Source organism: Panthera leo, chromosome E3 (assembly GCF_018350215.1).
Source record: "Panthera leo isolate Ple1 chromosome E3, P.leo_Ple1_pat1.1, whole genome shotgun sequence".
Classification (NCBI taxonomy): domain Eukaryota; kingdom Metazoa; phylum Chordata; class Mammalia; order Carnivora; family Felidae; genus Panthera; species Panthera leo.
In genome coordinates, this window is record NC_056694.1 from 38,587,222 (window position 1) to 38,600,025 (window position 12,804).

At 58.5% G+C, this 12,804-nt stretch overlaps 5 non-coding genes across 5 annotated transcripts; 1 reads left to right on the top strand and 4 right to left on the bottom strand.

Moving 5' to 3' along the window:
• Positions 1–213: 213 nt before the first annotated feature.
• Positions 214–285, bottom strand: TRNAP-UGG. The gene has a single exon. It is a non-coding gene; the product is annotated as a tRNA-Pro (tRNA).
• A 2,478-nt stretch (positions 286–2,763) lies between these two features.
• TRNAK-CUU lies at positions 2,764–2,836 on the bottom strand. Its single transcript has one exon. It is a non-coding gene; the product is annotated as a tRNA-Lys (tRNA).
• A 1,175-nt stretch (positions 2,837–4,011) lies between these two features.
• Positions 4,012–4,084, top strand: TRNAR-CCU. Its single transcript has one exon. It is a non-coding gene; the product is annotated as a tRNA-Arg (tRNA).
• Positions 4,085–8,179: 4,095 nt separating this feature from the next.
• Positions 8,180–8,251, bottom strand: TRNAP-CGG. The gene has a single exon. It is a non-coding gene; the product is annotated as a tRNA-Pro (tRNA).
• A 3,435-nt stretch (positions 8,252–11,686) lies between these two features.
• TRNAK-CUU lies at positions 11,687–11,759 on the bottom strand. The gene has a single exon. It is a non-coding gene; the product is annotated as a tRNA-Lys (tRNA).
• Between the last annotated feature and the right edge of the window lie 1,045 nt (positions 11,760–12,804).

A 12,804-nucleotide genomic window follows, 5' to 3' on the forward strand; every position in this document is an offset into this window, starting at 1 on the left:
ACGATGCACTTTGCCTTACTTTAGATAACCTCCTCTTACTTCCCGGAGTGGTCTCCTTTAACCTCGGTGCCGCGGATTCCCAGCCACGGGAGATACAGACCATGTGCGTCTCACGGCTCACGGCGCCCTAGGTCCCACGCGGGCTGTGCCATCAGGAGCCTCAGCCTGGTGGGTGCCGTCTCCGCTGAAAACGCGGACGGGAAAACGGAGAGGGGGCTCGTCCGGGATTTGAACCCGGGACCTCTCGCACCCAAAGCGAGAATCATACCCCTAGACCAACGAGCCACCACGACACGTCTCTCCCTCCTTCTTCTGAAGCTGACGCACGCGGAAGCGCTGAAATCACCCCGATAGCTCAGTTGTCAGCGCGTGCACCTGTGAAGCCGGCCCTGTGGGTTCGCGGGTTCGCAGCCTCTGTCAGATTTCGGACCGAGGGTTAGTTCTAGGCTCATCAACGGTCCACGAGCGGCCCCAGCAGAAGGAAGACCGAACCGCGCGGCCTCTCCCCAACCCACCGCTTCCCAGCTACGCAGCTGATCGCAGCAGCGCGCAGGGCAGGGCTCGTCTCCGGCCCAGGCTTGCATCCAGCGAAGGAAAGAGAACTGCAGCTGTGCCCAGGGTGGACTGCGAGGGACACAGCTCACCCGCAGTTGGTCGCAAACCGGGACCGATGCTCTGCCTCCAATCAGCGGCGCCTGTCTTCCTGGGCTGGAGCGCTCTACATTGGCCGCGGACGGGAGTGGGCGGGGAAAGACGCGACAGACACTGGAACTCACAAACTACTGATCATTGGGGCCCCTTCTCAGGGGCGGGAAAACAGGCCTGACCCCTCGATTCCTCATTCCCTTGAAATACTTTGCTGAACTCTGACACTGAGTTCGGGCCTTGGGATCCAGCTCCTTCGCAGGGAGTGGGGCAGAGCCAGGGTCTGCCAATTTGGGACAAGAGACTGTTCAGGTTCCTGCCCAAAGGGGTCAGGAGGAGTGTGAAATGGGAAAGCAGAAGAGGCGGGAAAAGAGAGAACTAAGAGGGGCCTCAGAAAGAAAACCTGGGCTTCCACCAGCCGGGAGTCGCCCGGTTCAGTGAGGAAGGAGGACTGGGGCCGGCAAGCAAACTTGAAGCTGGGACAGGAGTTAATGTCTCAGGGCAGTGTTCTAAATACTTTACAAAAACAAAAACAAAAAAAAGTTAAGTAAGTTAATATCCCAAACAAATCTTTGAGTCATGAGCTGGGATTATCCCCACTTTACAGCTGGATAAACTGAGGTCCTTGAGACGCTGGGTTTCGGGGGCCCAGATCTGTGGGGCCCAGATGGAAAATAGTGGAGCCTAGTCCTGTAGCTCTCCTGCAGCCCTAAAAGAACTGCCCAGAATGTGTGTTCTGCACGTTTCACATCTAGGGGAAGGCTCAAGGCCCCAGCCCACAAGCCAAGGAAAATCCCCCCCCCCCCCACCACAGGATCTCTCCAGAAAGCACAGAGTTCCCCTGAGGCTGAGGCTGGGGGTACAGTGAGTACCAACTTGCTAATAGTTTCCCAGCGACAGGAGGGCTGTGAACAGGGTCTCCTAGGCACTGGGAGGGGTCCCTGCAGGGAAGCACTGCCAGGCTGGAGTAAGGAAGGCAGGCACAGAGGGAGTAGAGCCACCTGCAATTGGGTGGGGAGAGCAGAAAGCCCCAGAAATTGGCCCCTGTCACTGGGGTCAGGTTTAATTCTAAACGTGTCCGTTCCTTATTCCCTCTGCTGTCTTCACCATCACCTGGGCTCCTGGCTTTCTCTGCCCATCCCTGCAGGGCCAGGGTGTCCCAAAGGGCTACTGAGGGCAGGGGAGGCATCTCACTCCTGGGGGTCTGAATCCAATGTGTCTGGAAAGTGCCAGGAGGCCACATCTTGGCGTATCATCTGGGTTATTCTCTTTTATGGGTTCCAGGTTGGTCTGGGCCTCACAGCAGATAGACGGGAAGATTTGTTCAAGCTGGGAGCCCACAATGTCTAGGTGAAGGCCTCACTTACACCCACAGGTCCAGGGCTATAAAAGGTGGAGCCAAGGTGGGCTTCAGGCCATGTCCCTGGGATAAGAGCCTCAGCTCATCCTCCTCAAGGACAGCAGACTGAGTGGGGAGAAGAGTTGAGTCTGAAAGGAAGGAGAAACGTAAGCAGGGGGACCAGGGAGGATCCTCGGCCCCTTCACCTAGTTCCCACACTGTGGAGGCCTCCGGGATCGGTGTCCCCTTCCTGCCTGACCCCGTGCCCACTCCCCTTCTCTGGAGACGGATCATCTCTTGTTCTGGGTTCCCAGGTGCACAGATCTGATGCTTCCCCCTCCACTACCCCCATCTGGGCCTACCCTGCGGTCTGACAACCTCATCACCCACCCCTGGAGAAGGTGGAGGATGTGAGAGCCATCTGGGATGAGGGGTGGAGAAGGCCCCACGGGCTGATCCTGACTGACCCAAAGCCGACTCACGCCTGTGAGTGACGCAGGGGGACCCAGTCCGTAGGGGAAAGGACCTAGACCCCACCTATAGGGACCTGCCCCTGTAGGCTTGGCTCTGCCTTTCTAGGCTTAAGCCACCACCGCCCCTAAAAAATAAAACTCTAAAGATAAAGAGCCTCAGAATGTCTCCCTTGAGGGTAAAGGTTACACCCACGAACCGCGTTCTCTTGTCATAGAATGAGCAACCAGAGGTTTGTTTTCTCAGGAAGATCTCAGGGTGGGGATTAGGAGTTGTTGAAAAGCCTGCTGAAGGCCAAAAGGCACACCCGCCCAACGTGGGGCTCGAACCCACGACCCTGAGATTAAGAGTCTCATGCTCTACCGACTGAGCTAGCCGGGCGACAGGAACCTCCCCTGGGTGCTCTGTCCTTTGTATTGAAGCCTCCGGTGACTTGGCTGCAGAGGTTCTGGGGGTGCGGCGGGGGGGGGGGGGGGGGGGACGGAGGAGCCGCCCCTCCAGGCCTGGGGACGAGGTCCCACTCTTTGAACGTGAAACGACCCGCTGACGCCCCCGCGGTGAAGGAAACGAGCCACCTCCTGCGACCTCAGGTGGCAAGGCTTGGGATCTGGGCTCGCGGAGTCCGCAGGCCCGGCGCCCAGAATCCGGGGGAGCTGCGGCCGCCTCTCCGGCAGCAGGGTCTTGGGTCCGAGTCCCGAGGGCGCTGTCGGAGGACAGGGGCCTGCGCGGGTCCGAGTGCGAGTGCGGAGGGTCCCGGCTCTCGCCCCACCTGGTTCCTTGTCCTCAGGTCCCGGGGTCCTTCCCAGTGGGGCCCCTCTGCACGACGCGGAGTGAGGGACACTTCTCCCCAGCAGGAGAAAACCGCAGCCACCACCTGTCCTATCTGTGCTCGCACTATAAAGGCGAGACACCTTCCCGGCTTCTTGCCCTCGACCCCCCACCCCCCCACCCCCCCGGAACCAGCAGAATCTGGACACTCGGGGACGCCCAAGGCTCCGGCGCAGGGCCGCTCGTCCCCCAAACAAGCACCGTACCTCAAACCAAAGAACGAAGACGACGGGTCGGGCCCTTAGGGACTCTGATCGCCCACCTCGCTGCAGGGGAAGGGACCCGAGGGATGGTCCCCCCAAGTGTCCCCCGATACCACAAAGGGGAGGAGGGATTCGGCTCGGGCCTCTGCGGTCCATTCCCGAGACGCACGCGCGGGGACGCTTCCCTCGGCCGCCCGGCCCCCACCTTCGCCCCCGCGAGGCGCGGCGGGGACTCGGGAGGCTGCGGAGCTGGGGCGGCACCGGGACCCGACGGGACGGGGCACGGGGGCGGGGGTGGTGCCAGGACTCCCCGCCCGCTCGCGGCCGGAAACTAAGAAGCCGCGCAGCAACATGCGGGGGACAGACGTCGCCCTGAACGCGGGGCCTCCGGCAGCATCGGCGCGCGGGCACCTCCACGGGTCTCTCGCGCCTATACTGCCCGAAGCCCGGCGTTCAGAGACCCGTGGAGGTGCCCGCGCGAGGAAGGGGGCGGTGCTGGCCAGGGAGCCTGCACCCCAGGGGCACGCCCCGGTGGCCTAATGGAGAAGGCACTGGCCTCCTAAGCCAGGGATTGTGGGTTCGAGTCCCACCCGGGGTAGGGTGGTCGTGTTTTTGCCATTCCTGCGCTGGGGTGGTTTCTGTGGCCAGACTGTTGTCAGCCACCCCTGGGAGCGGCACCTCCTAGGACCCCGAGGTCGGGGCACGGGTGTTTTCTTTAATACCCGTGAAGGTGAGGAAAGAAGGGACTGGAGCTAGCTGGGGGGCGAGTGAGGGGTGTCTCACAGAGCGGAAAGCACACCTGCGCTCAGCTGGTTTGGGTGCTGATGGGTGGGGCTGAGGGCAGAACTTTTTCTGGGCCACCACCCATTAGCCCTTTGGCTAAATTCCTCTAGCTTTCCTGGTAAGGGGGTGAGGGTGGTCCTGATCCCTGGAACCTGTGTGCGGGGTGGCTCTTCTTAGCATTTGGCGGGGCTTGGGGGGAAGGAACAGATTAAATGGAGAGCTGAGAAAGTCCCATGGACCATACCTGGCAGATGGTCCCAATCTGGACCCACATGCAAAAAAAGACAGAAACATCTAGAAGAGAACGATCACACATACCTTCAAATACTGAACCCTCCAGGGTCCGGGAATAACAATCCCAAGAGCAGAATCCTAGTCTCCCTTCCCCCAAACCCCACAATTCCTGGAGGAGGGGGATCCACCCCGGGGGGGGGGGCTCTCTTCCTGGAGAAACATGACAACCTGCCCCGGGTGGTGGTGTGTGTGTGTGTGGGGGGGGGGGTTCCTTCCTCCAGCGGCCTTGCCTGTTGGACCAGGACCAGGCTCTAGTGTCCCCTAGCGGAGCTGTGTCCCTAAATCTCACCGATGGGGTGGGGTGGGGCCATGGATGCCCAAGTCCTGAAGATGCAGATGTCCACTGCAGGGCAGGACCCCGACGGTGGCAAGGAGCAAGATGGGAAAATGATATTTGATATTTGATATTTTGATATTTCAAAAGAAGCCCTGGAGTGAGTCATCCTGAGAGAGATCAGGGCTGGAACTCACACTTATCGTCCAGTTAATATGACTTATTTAAATCAAGTGGGAGAGGGGGAGAGCCTTTGTCTTTTCTTCACCTCGGGCGTGGACCCCCCCCCCCCCCCCCCCGGGCAGCTCCAGGCCAGGCTCCGCGCATCTCTGTCCACACCAGCCGCGGGTGGCCGATTTCCTTATCCCTTGTCGGCGATGATGGGCGTGGGGGAGGTGCCGGATAGGAGGTCCTAGAGCCACCTGTCCGTAAACCCAGACCTTTAAGGCTGCACAGAGTGCGCTCTGTGCCTGGAGGGGTCGATCCCAGGACGGGCCACGCCCCACTCAGGGCCTGACTCAACCGGGACATTTTGGCGCCTCCCGAAGTCCTCTGATGGACTGGGGCTGGGGGTGGGGGGAGGCTGCTGAAGTTTCCTGGCTAGGCTCAGTAAAACCCTTAGTTTCAAGACTGTAGAACTGAGCCCCACCTTGGACGTCAGATTTGCAGGGACGGTGCTGCTGATCAGCCGACGTTAAAGTTGATCAGCCCCCCTCCCCCCACTGCGGATGCTGACACCTTACACTTGGTGCTTCTGTGACCGATTGGATCCCCCTCCTGTGCGTGCCCCGGGCTAGAGAGGGCCTTCTGCTTTCCCCTCCACACCGCCGAGACCCTCACAGCTGGCTGAGGCCAGAAACGTTCACGTGGGCCTCTGCCCTTGGTTCATTTTATCCTGAACAAAGCCTACATTTTGAGAAATCTGACCCGGGAGAGGGTGCACCAGGGGGACCGCACCGGCCCGGCAGTGCCACGAAAGCTGGCAGGATTTTGCATCCTCCCTGAAGATAGGGAGCACCGCTCTTGCTGGCCGTCAATTAGGTCCTCACGTCAAATAAATCCGGAGAGGAGCTGGGGGGCGGGGGCGCGGTGTGTGTGGCTTCTGCCATTGGCTGATTTTCTCAGCGATTCCCTAGGATTCCCGGCAATAAATGGGCCCAGCGTTGACACTGCGGATCTTTGTGCACCTGCCTGGAACTGAGAACCCTTTCTGAGACGGGGGGACCTTTCTGAGTTGGGGGAAATGGAACGGGCTGTGGCTAATGAGCCCAGGACCAAGGCCAGAGTGGAGCTCCCAACCCAGACTGGGAGAGGGCTCCGTGCTTTGCCAAGTAAGCTAGCCAACACTGGGAACTTTCCGTGGTTCTCCAGGTCCGGGAGGAACCTCAAGCCCTCCGGGAAAGCAAAGTCCCGGAGTCAGACTCAAACCCAAAACTTAGCCCTTAGCAAAGCCTAACCAGGGGACCAATTGTGTTTATGGGTGTTGAGGACACCTGCCTTCTGTGGACCCCAACGCTGAGTGTCTGGACCCCTGCTTGCTGTGGTTTTCATCCCTGGAGGGACTATGAAGTACCATGATACTAGCTGTAAAGAAAAACCCTTGACTGTAGGCCAAGTCAGATTCCACCTACCTAACTGTAAAAGCAAGACCCCAGGGGTGCTCGGCTGGCTCAGTCCATGGAGCATGGGACTCTTGATCTCGGGGTCATGAGTTCAAACTCCATGTTGGGTGTGGTGTGCTTAAAAAAAATAAAATCTGGGGCACCTGGGTGGCTCAGTCGGTTCAGCGACCGGCTTCGGCTCAGGTCATGGTCTCAGGGTTTGTGAGTTCAAGCCCCCGCATCGGGCTCTGTGCTGACAGCTTAGCATTCTGTGTCTCTCTGTCTCTCTGCCCCTCCCCCACTCATGCTCTGTCTCTCTCTGCCTCGGAAATAAACATTAAAAAAAACTTTTTTAAAGGTATAAATAAAGATCAGAAGTAATTAAGTGATACTGTCATTATTCACAGATGATGTGCCTGGATATGCAGAAAATTCTGTAAATTAGAAATGACACGAGTTTCACAATGTTACTGGATCCAAGACTGATATGTAAAAATTGGTTGTATTTCATACATATCTGCAAAAAATCACACATTCTATCCAAAGGGATGCAATTTACGATAGTTTCAACAACATCAAATATGCAGCAAAACTTCAAATGAAAGATAGGCAAGACGTATCTCAGAAAAATATAAAACGCTACTGTGAGAAGTTAAAGAAGACCTTAATAAGTGACGGGACATATCATGTTTATGAGTTGAAAGACTCAATATCGTAATGGCGTCAATATCATAATGGCGACCTGGAAATGCCCTAAGGAATCAAGGCTGTACCAGTCAAACGCCCCATCGCTATTTCTGTGTAAACTGACAAGCTGATTCTTACACTCACATGGAAGTGCAAAGGGCCAGTGGTCACCAAAACATATTTGAGAGAGTCACACGCCTGGATATCAAGACTTACCCATAAAAGCTAAACTGGTTTGGGCACGAGAGTAAACAGACCGCGGTATGAAGCAGCGAAGTCTTAGAACCACATACACTCAGACTCTTGATTTGTGAAAAAGTGGGCGCCACGAACCAGGGGAGGAAAGGACGGTCGTTTAAATAAATCGTTCTGAATCAGAACTGTTCCCATTTCACAGATGGGAAAAACAGCGTCTGCATGGCCGAGTGTCTCGTCCAGGGCCCAGAACCCAGGCGGGGAGGGAGGGCCACCCCCGGCTACGGTGCCGAAACCGGAAGGGAACGTTTTTTACCATCGAGAGGTCGATCCGCATTTGGAGCTAGGACCTCTGCGTCCCACAATGAGAGTCAGGCCTCTGGCCCAGCGTGGTGCGTTATTGCCGGCCACAAATATGAGCCACGCCTGCCACTTAAAATGTTCTAGTGGCACACGAAAACGCACAACAGTAAGTAAAAAGAAATAGGCAAAATTGATGGCGATAATATATTTTACATAACCTAATATATCCAAAATGTCACTGCAACACTCGGTAAGATCGCTTACTTTCCTTGAGACACGTCAGCGCATCTCAGGCGGGCCAGCTGGAGGAAACAGGTGTCCCGCGGGGGTGGCAGAGAGGAGAGCAGCTGGCTGGCCACCAAGTGGACTGGCCGACCGCGCCCCCCTCCCCGCCCCAGCCTGTAGCCCGAAGCCCCGCCGCTCTCCCCCACAACCCCCAAGAGCGCGAGCGGCCAGGCCCCGTCAGGTCCCGGGGAAGGGCCTGAGCGGAGCGCAACACGCTTCCTGAGCTCCATATTCCCCTTGTAAAAGGGTAGAAAGCAGAGGCGCGCGCCCTGGGCTCGTCCGGGATTTGAACCCGGGACCTCTCGCACCCGAAGCGAGAATCATACCCCTAGACCAACGAGCCTCGCACGCACGGGAGGTTGCTTGAGCTTCGCACACAACTGTTCGCGTCGCGCGTGACCCCGGCTCAATCCCAGGCTGGCTGAGCGGCGCCGTCCCAGGAGGACGGCTCGGCTGATCCCCCGGATGGGGGCCGATTCCTGTCCCCAGGGGAGTGGGGAGCATACTGTGGGGGAGGGGAGGACGAGGGGCTCGGGTGAGCCGGAGGGCCCGTGCGGCCAGAGCACTCGCTCTGCAGGGGACCCCGAGGCTTCAGGCGGCCACGGCGGTGGGGGCTATGGAGGCTGGCTGGGGGGCAGACAAGAGGAAGGGGACCGGCACCAAGTAAGACGGGGTCGAGGAGGAGGAAGAGGCGAAGGAGGAGGTGACCGGTCCATTTTATGCGCTCAGCGCCAGGGAAGCCAGTCTGGGCGCGGGAGAAGGGAGTGCCCGCAGCGGACCCCGCTTCTCGCTGCTGATCCTTAAGCCCCGCGGGGTGGGCGACGGCCCCCTTTGGGAACTTCCCGCAGTTCGGGGCGAATCGTTTCGGTGGCAAAGGCAAACCAAGGCAGGGTGAAGAGTTTCGGATCGGCTAGCTTGACTAATTCAGTGAGATGCGGGACGCAGGGGCTGTCCCTCGTTGTCTGGTATCTGCCGCCTGGTGACTTCGGGCAGGGGTGGTGCCAGAGTCAGGTGAGGAGGTGGGTAGGAGTTTGGACGCACCGGTGGCTGGTTTGCCTACGAAAGGCCTGTTGGCAGGCAAATTGTTTCCTCTCTCTGGGAATTAGCCCTGGGTGGAGGGGTTTCGCCTCAGCCGGCAGGGCCCCCAAGAGGTCAAACCGTCATAAAATACAGAAACCAGAAACCCTGATTAATACAGGCGTGAATTGAATCCGGGTGTTTTTACCAACATTTCTGAAGACCACGTGACTGTTCTTGGTCATTCCCTCAACATGATTAACTACTTTGATCGATCTTGAACATAAAACCAACCCTGCATTCCTGGAATAAATCTAGCCCAGCCCTCATTTCACCGCTCCAGTCTTTTTAAAAGAGGTAAGGAAATGATGGTCCTTTCTTCCCAGGACATGCCCAGATACCCAGTCTGGCTAATTTGAGACGGGGAGGGGCGGCGGCACTGACCTCTAGCTCTGCAAGTCTCAGAGGCCAAGGACACAAGTGACCCCCGAGTTCCATTCCCCATGTGCTCCTGTGACACAGGGTCACGCAAGTTTCCTCCTTGGTGAGTTCCAGGTAGAGACTGTGCTGGGGGCAGGCGGTCACACAAAGGGAACTTGATGTGCAGCAAATAAGGAGATCGTGGGGAATACTTTCCAAAGCTGTTGACTCCCCAAGTGGGGATGAGCGGGGTTTCTTTTGTTTAGGGTTCGGATGACTACTCAGAATGGGAGTTTTGTCCTCGAAAGTAGAGGCGGGAGGGCGTAAGTTTGTGTAGGACTACCCAGAAAATATGCGTGTCCTGCGCTCCTCTAACGAAGCTTGCGCTCCTCGGGCGAAGAGTGTAACATTCTAACGAAGCACAGGTAAGTGCCAGTGTCGCCAGGGTCCATCTGCACAGTGGGAGGCAGTGAAGCTCAAACTGGTCTAGCCTGGCCACCAGGGTCCACCTGCACAGGTCATACCTTGGCTGGGGACGGCTCCGTTGGGTATTTTAGAGGGACTGTGCATGCCGCCCCTTTAGAGAACCTAAAGGGACCCCGTGAAGAACTGCCTTTTTTTGTTGCTCCTTTTTCCGCTTCCGTTCCCGCTACGTCCCACACCCCTGCCTCACACACACCTCACGGGGACAGATGATGTATGTCCTCCTGGTAAAGGTCAAGGGATTAATGGTTCCTTTGGAGTCTTCCAGCAAAACGGATGACATCTAAGGAGTGACGGGGCGGGAGTCGTCCTGAACGTTTTCCAAGACCACCGACTCATCAAGACCCCTGGCTCAGAGCAGGGACTTACGGCGAACAGCTAACCCCTCTCTGTTCCTGGATGCCTCGGAAGACACGTGCACCGAACCGCCACCCTCAGCAAAAACCCCAGGCCCCAAGCAGACACGAGACTCTTGTTTCCTTTCCAGGCCTCCTAGACGTTGTCTGCGTCTGTACGTCTTCAACAAACTGCGCCCACTTCCTCTCCACTCGCGCCTGATTTCTCTGCTGCATGAGGCCCAGGACCCTCTTGGCTGGCTGGTCCTGTGGGACCCCTCTGGGTCCACCTGCCGGTAATCAGCTACACTCGCACACATGGACACGCCCAGCTGTCCACAGCCCAGGTGCCACTGCAAGGACCACCGCCCGAACGGCGAGGAGGTTAGGACTGAGCCAAACTTGGCTTCTAGAGCCCTGATCTTTCTTTCAAAGGCAGTGGATCAAGAGTTCGGTGCTCTGTCCCCTGAGTTCGCCGGGGACTGTGGAGCAGAGCGGAGGTGTTCTGTCCGCGCTGATCCAGCTTCTGCCGAGCGAAGCGCCTCTCCCTTCTCTGAACATCCCAGCTGCGCGGCCACCTTGGACACCAGCTACCCTAGGACTGGGTCTCCTGGGGTGGAGGAGGAAGTTCCAAGACTTGCGCTAAAGGAAGGGCTCAGGGTTTCTTCTCCCAGTCTAGGGATAAGCAGACAGACCCTCCTGGGTGCAAAAACTCCTGTTTCCTCCTTCCCCCACCCCCCGCCCCCCGCCCCGTGGACTCTGTTCTATGACCCTGAGCCTGAGGGCTGGTGTGGCACTCTCACCTCCATAGCCCCAGCCCCTCCCCCGTCTCTCCATCCCATCCCCACCACCCAGTGTCCTGGAAAAGCCAGGCGCTTATCCTTGGTCCCAGCTGGGAAGGACTCCCCTCGGTCTATGAGTGAAACTCAAGGCAATTTTCACAGGATTGAATTCCTGGCTCTTGTAAGGGAATCGGGGGGAGGAGAGAACTGTAGCCCGTGGATCTCTCATGAACTCAGAAGCCCGGGGTCCGGAGGCGAGGGACCTCACTCCTTTATCCTGAATTCACATCGGCACCCACTCTGGGAAAGTCCAGGGCGTCAGATGCGAGGACCACATCCACCCCAGGGGTCCAGACAACTGGGCAGTCCTGGTGTCCTCAAAAGAGTTAGGAAACATGCTCAGAGTGTGCTGTGTGAGATCACGTAACTGCAGGAATGACTCCCCTGAGCTATGCTACTCCTGCCACGTCTCCATGGACTAGATACACATTTAAATCCCAAAATTCAAAAGCAACTCAGTCCACAATCTCTGTTAGAAGAGACTAGACCTAGAGGCAGAGACCTGAGCAACTCTAAGGTGTCCCCTTCTCCCGTCCAGTCTTCCGGCAGCTCCAAATCCAGCACAAGGATGTGGTCTTTGGGTCTCCCTGAGAGTCAGACCCTGAAACGTGAGTTGTGGTAACTGCTCACTCTTAGGGGCGGGACAGCATTCATTTTCTTCGCCCAGGCTTGTAAAACGCGCGCCCAACGTGGGGCTCGAACCCACGACCCTGAGATTAAGAGTCTCATGCTCTACCGACTGAGCTAGCCGGGCATGGCAACTGCTGGCTCCTTCAAAGGAAAAGGGAGGCAGCGCTGGGGCAAGACGGCCTCCCCCTCACCGCAGCCCCGCCCCTGTGACCAGTGCTGCCTCCGACACGATTCCTCTGTTCCAGCCGGAAACTGACCAGAACCTCAGAATTGAAAGCAGCAAGGGAGGAAGGGGGGTGGAACCCGAAATTCAAGGCCGCGGGCAGGGATCGGGGACACTCTGACCCAAAAGGACAAACAGAAGGAGGCCCAGGGGGCCCGGCAGCGCTGGGAAGCCGGTGCCACGCAGGCACCGAGTCCCTGAAACCCCACGGTCGCTCGGCCCCGGGAGGCAGCACGCAGGCCTCAGCAGTGCCAACCCGCCTCCTTCCCTCCCAGCTCCGGGATGGGAACCGAGGCTCCCCCCAGCCCTCCCGCCCTCCGTCCCTCGGGACCCTTTTGCAGACTGGGAGCACGGGATCGTGGAGGTCAAGGTCACTGGTGTTAAGTGGGAAAAGATGGCCCTGGAGGATGAGTCCGCTGCGCCTGCGAGCGCTCGGGGTCCAAATCCCCGACCGGTCTCTTTCAAATTCTCAACGTCTCCCCCTGCCCCCACGCCGCGTCCCCTCCACCGCGTCCCGCACCTCGCTTTAGGGCTGGCGGCGCGGCGTGGACGGGGAGACCCAGAGAACCCGCAGCAGGACTGGAGCGGGACCCCCAGCGCCCCGGGGGCCCCCGCGCAAGGTCGGGTCGGGCCACCTTCTTCCTTTCCGGTCGGTTTCTAGAATCGTCGCCCATCCAGAAGGGAAGATGAGCGCGGCGCCTCGAGGCCCCGCGCGTCCGCCCAGCCCAGGGATGCGTCCGCGGGACGGTGCCCGGCGCCGGGGCAAAGGGGAGCTTCGTGAGACCCAGAGTCCCGCGGGGGCTTTGGGGGTTGAGCCCAGAAGAGGGCGGGCTTGGCCGAGGACAAGAGCCTCTGGGTCTGCCCCGGACCCTAGTTCCCCTTTCCGCAAACAGAGAAGACGCGGCTTTGGCCAGAGGCCCACAGCCCGGGCTGGGGGGTTCGAGGC